Here is a 6000-nt window from a genome sequence, read left to right as displayed (position 1 = left end):
GAATCCAAAAATTGTGAAATTTATAAAGTGATTCACAATAGTTCCTTGAATGAAAAGCATGATTGCTATATTTTTTAATTTGATTATGATCCTACATTTAATCATTATGAGAGAGGAAAATGCGGTTATAGAAATTTCATGTTACTCACTTACCTCTCTTGATATTCTAATTGTGAATGTTTCATTCTTCCTACTTGCTTATGCTTGACACTTGTTATCTTGATAAGTTGTTTGCTTTTTAAATTCATATGTATAGGAAGTATGTTAGACTTAAATATTCTTGTCTCATGTTTCATGATGCTCTCTTTGTGCTTCAATTCTTGTCTTCTATGTGAGCATCACTGAAATTTCAAGCCTATCTTAATGGCTATAAAGAAAGAGCTTGTTGGGAGACAACCCAATAGTTATCATTTATTTCTGTTTGTTTGAGATAACATGATTATTTCCTATGTAAAGATTGTGTTTTTATGTTTTAATTAGTGTTTTTGCCAAGTAAATCCTTTGGGATGATTTGTATGATGAGTAGAATTGATATGGTGCAAAATTTAAAACTTTGACGTCTAGTACATAATTTCAATGATTGTACTTGAACGTATTTTTAGGATGTATTTTTTACACAGTATTGCCATATAAATTCCTCAGGTATTCCTAATTTTTCAGAATTGTTAGAGTTATAGAAGTATAGGTTCATTATAGATTACCATAGATTGTTCTGTTTCAGTCAGATTCTATTTTTGCTTGCATAGTTTGCTTGTTTTGATGATGCTATGGATTGTATGGGGGTGTATAAGACATGGAGAAGTTAGAATATAGTACCCTATGCTAAAATAAAATAAGAATCAACTTATAAAAGCACCTGAAAGTATTTGATATTTTGCTTATACTAATGGATCTCATGAAGTTTTGTTGAGTTTTATTTGATTTAAGTTTTCATGTTTTGGGTATTATCCTAATGGACAAAGGATTGAGGAGCAGCAAGAACCTAAGCTTGGGTATTCGCAAGGAACCCCAAGGTAATATTCTGGGACGAATCAAGCGTCTAAGCTTGGGGATGCCCCGGAAGGCATCCCCTCTTTTCGTCTCAATCCATCAGTATGTAACTTGGATATACATTTTTATTCATCACATGATATGAGTTTTGCTTGGAGCGTCATTTTCTTTTGTTTTATTTTACTTTCAATTTTCCACAATCATAGTTTGATGGACACGCCTATTTAAGAGAGATACCACACCATCACAATTTGTTAGAATACTCTATGTGCTTCACTTATATCTTTTGAGCTTAGGAGTTGCTCTAGTACTTCACTTATATCTTTTTGAGCATGATGGCATGTAGATTTTATAGAAATATTTTGCTCTCGTTCTTCACTTATATTTATTTGAGAGTTAAATCAGTAGTAACGGTAATTTGCATGGGTCATAAGACTAGATCAAAAATAATGGGTATTCAATGAGTGATTATTAAAACCATCATGTAGCACATATAGAGAAATTATGAGTTAATGGTATTGATGTGGTGATATGAAAAATGTGTGGGTGCATTATTATTAATTCATAGAGGTGTCGATACTAAGAGACGTTAAACTTCTTGTTCATCAAAAAAATTAAAAGAGCATGGTGATGATGTGTGAGCGTTTCTATTCCTTGTTGAAATCCTAGTGTTGTTTTGAGTAGGAGTCACGCCGTGGTTAATTCCCACCAACCCTCTCCCTCAGGGCATGCTAGTAGTACTTTGATTTGTGATAAAACTATTAAAACTTTGCAATAAGTACATGAGTTCTTCATGATTAATGTAACGCCATGGACATACGCAGTCTCACCTCCTCATATTTGCTAGCCTCTTGTGTACTGTGCATCGCCCGTTCTCACCTTGAGGATCGGTGCAACTTTCATCGATGCATCCAAACCCATGACATGACACGCTCTGTTGCACACAAGCATTTTATATCCTCCTCGAAACATCCACCATACCTACCTATCATGGCATTTCCATAGCCATTCCAAGATATATTGCCATGCAAATGCCATTGTCACTTCACATGACTAGTTTGTTCATCATCATAATGCTTTGCATGATCATATATAACTGACATAGTATTCGATGGAAAGCCACCGTTCATCATATTTTTTATACATGTCATGCAGATCTTTGCACATCCTGGTACACTACCAAAGGCATTCATAGATAGTCATATCGTCCTATAAGTTTTCATATTGAGTTGTGAGTAAATACAAGTTTGATGATCATCATTATTAGAGCATTGTCCCAGTGAGGAAATAAAAATGGGAGAGGCCAAATGAGCCCGCCATATATATAAAAAATTGATGAAAAAATGATGAAATGAGAAAAAAATGAATGAGAGAAAAAGAGAGAAGGGACTTTGCTACTATCCTTTACCAAACTTGTGCCTCAAAGTGGCTCCTTGTACTTAATATAGAGAGTCTCATGTTATATCATTCATATGCTAGTGGAATCACTTTTTCATAAACTTGGCTTGTATATTCCGATGACGGGCTTCCTCAAATGCCCAAGGTATTCATGAGAAAGCAAGTTGGATGCACACCCCACTTAACTTTAGTGGAGCTTTGATACACGTATAGCTCTAGTGCATCATTTGCATGGCATTCCCTACTCCTTGCATCAATATCTATCGACGTGCATCTCCATAGCCCGTTGGTACGCCTAATTGATGTGAGTCTATCTTCTCCACTTTTACCCCTGTGAAACCTTTCACCGTATCCTATTCCACCTTTATGCTATGTCCAATGGTTCACGCTCATGTATTGCATGAAGAATAAGAAGTTAATGCATACTAGAAAAGTACGACCCAATTATCTGACTTGGACACCGTTGTGCTTGACATTTGTATTAATGTCGTGAAGATGGAGCCATGCCTTGCTAATATAACAAGATGAATGGGGTAAAGCAATCTTTGAGGATCCTATACTTTGAAAGATTAATTATTTTGCTACTTATACCTATAAGCATTGTTGTGTTAATATTTTTTAATTCATCATTTCTCAATGAGCATACAGGCATAAGGTTACATTGTGGATAGCATGTCACATCAAAAAATCTGTTTTTATCATTTACCTACTCGAGGACGAGGAGGAATTAAGCTTGGGGATGCTTGATACGTCTCCAACGTAACTAAATTTTTTATTGTCCAATGCTGATATATTATAATTCTAGAATATTTTTGGGGTATTTATTTATCAATTTAAATTATTTTTAGCACTAACCTATTGACTCAGTGCCTAGTGCTAGTTGTTGTTTTTGCATGTTTTTCACTTTTCAGATTCTCCATACCAAACGAAGTCCAGTTGACCTAAAACTTCTTGGTGAATTCTTATGGACCAAACGAAGAGTAACAAGCATCGGAGGAAGGCTGGGGGCCACATGAGGGCCCCACAAGCCAACACGACGTGGCGTGCGCGGCGCCCTATTGGCTTGTGGACCCCTTGAGGCCCTCCCGACTGTGTTCTTTGGCTTATAAATTCTCTTATACCCTAAAAACATCAGGAGGAGTCCGGAAACACATATTATGCCGCTGCAAGTCTCTATTTCGATGGGAGGCCATGTGGAGCTCCATTACGGCACCCTGCCGGAGGGGGGATCAATCACGGAGGACCTCTTCATCAACATTGTTGCCCTCACAATGATGTGTGAGTAGTTCACCACAGACCTATGGGTCCATGGCCAATACCTAGACGACAATCTCTCTCTCTCTCTCTCTCTCTCTCTCTTGATCTTTAATACAATGATCATCGCATCTTCGCTTTGATCCACATGATGTAATTCCTTTTGTGCGGTGATGTAGCGACCCGACTCAAAACGAGTCAAGCCTCTGTGTGTTCTGTGCCATCCCTAGATCAGTATGCTGGCACACACAGTACATCAACGTATATATTAAAGTGCAATCACATGTAAATAATGTAAAACTGATATATACCTCAAAATCTCAGTGGAAATAGTCAAAGGGAGTGGAGTCCCAATAAACACCAACGGCAGGTTGAGTGCAGACCGAAACCCTGAATCGTACTCTTACTCATCATAGAAAGTATCTACAACATAAGACGTTGCAGCCGTGTAGGTCAGCATATTGAAAATGTCGGCAAGTCACAAAAGAGAGGGGTGAAAATATCATCTATATTATATGCATATGTGGTAGGTGGGGCTGTAGTTTAAGTTCTGCGTAAAGCAAATTTTTCCTACAACAAGAGAGAGCTAAAATCTAAATTTACTACATTGTTGGTTGTTAATGAGAAGGTTCAACCAACCATTTCTCATACCCAAGTTATCAATATTACCGACATCAATAAGTTAATGGTGTTGAGAATTCCTGATAGCTTCAGTTCCTTTGGCTCAAGTTGTCCATGACCGTGGACACAGCTAATCGATTAGGTTTGAGTACTCTGCAGAGTTTTGCACATGTTCCCCACAAGATTTGATCGCCTCCGTTGAAGTCCTCGTACTTCAGGGTGTTTGAGAACCGGATGATCAAAACATGGTCTTCCAAAGGGTTCCTCTGAGACACTGTCGGTGCCCATCCAATCCTATCGTTCTTCTACATCTCGTAGCACCGCCTGTCGAGAGTCACCACGATGTCCAACGAAGCCAGAGCCCATAATGACTTGTGGCTGTGCAGGTAAGCCTCAGGTGTTGAAGTATACATCCATCTCTTTGTGACTGGGTGAAGCTTTCCGCAAGATGTCATGGCGCTTCCCCATGCATCCCGGGTCATCCACTGGCTTCCCCAGGGTGCCCATCTGAACCGTCCTTCACCCAGAGGTATATTGCATCATGAGGTCTTGAAAGTCTTGAAGTCTTCAGGTCTTGATTATTAAGTTCTCACAACACTCATGATAAACATTCAACCAAACCCCGTCAACTAGAAGCATAGCTAGATAACGTCCCGACCAAAGTAACAAGGGATTATGAGTGCCGACCACATGATGCTACATCAAGAACCAAATTTCCAAGTACCTACTTTGCATGCGCTGGGTGGAGAAGGTTGAAACTAATGCAATAAAACCATAGGTAAAAGTATGATCAATGTGAACTTGCCTCGTAAGGTTGATGAAGGTAGATATCGCTCACATGAAATAACTTGATAGAACTATTCGTCGCTCTCTGATGAAATCTATATAATCAAACATAGTATTCACATAAGCAATCATACTAGCAATCATCATAACAAACAATAACAAACAACAATTAAAATTGATACAATAAAGTCAATAACAAAGATCAAATAAGAATCCAAAAGAAACTTCAAAGAATAACTATGGAGTCTTCTACTACAACAATCACAAAATAGTCTTTGTCCTAATTAAACTTAACAGCAAATAAAACACTAAAATAGTAAAATAACAGGAAAAAAATATAAAACAACTAAGTTCTCAAAAAAATATTTTTCCTAAAACTTTTGTTAGCAAAAGAACTAATGGGAAATATTTTATCCAACTCTTCTTATGAACTAAACAAGGTTAACTTGAATTAAATCAAAAACAATTTCAACTTTAATACAAATTGTTTCTCGTCTAAACTAAAGTTAACACAAAATAAAACTTACAAAACAATATTATTTGAAAGTATTTTCAAATAGGAAATCAAACTAGCAATGGGAATCAATTTGCAAGTTATTATAGAACTAGAATTGATTTCATGCTATCAAATAAAAATAAATAAACTAAAAAAATGTTGAAAAGCTACTGTTACCTAACAGAAAACAAGATATAACTTGTCACAAGTAAAAAAAAATTAAAAACAATTAAAACAAAAGAAATGGCAATAAACCTAAAAAGAACTAAAACAGAATTTGTTTTGCTTAAAATCCTAATTTAAAATATTCTAAAAATTCTGAAATTATACCTACTGATAAACAAGATCACTAGTAACGAGTAGCAAAAATAATCAACTCAAAACCTATTTTTAGACTCAAGATATTCACAAAACAAGATCTGAATCAAATCTATTTGAATTCAAATTTAAAATAT

Source organism: Hordeum vulgare, chromosome 4H (genome assembly GCF_904849725.1).
Source record: "Hordeum vulgare subsp. vulgare chromosome 4H, MorexV3_pseudomolecules_assembly, whole genome shotgun sequence".
NCBI lineage: Eukaryota > Viridiplantae > Streptophyta > Magnoliopsida > Poales > Poaceae > Hordeum > Hordeum vulgare.
This window is presented reverse-complemented; position numbering follows the sequence as displayed.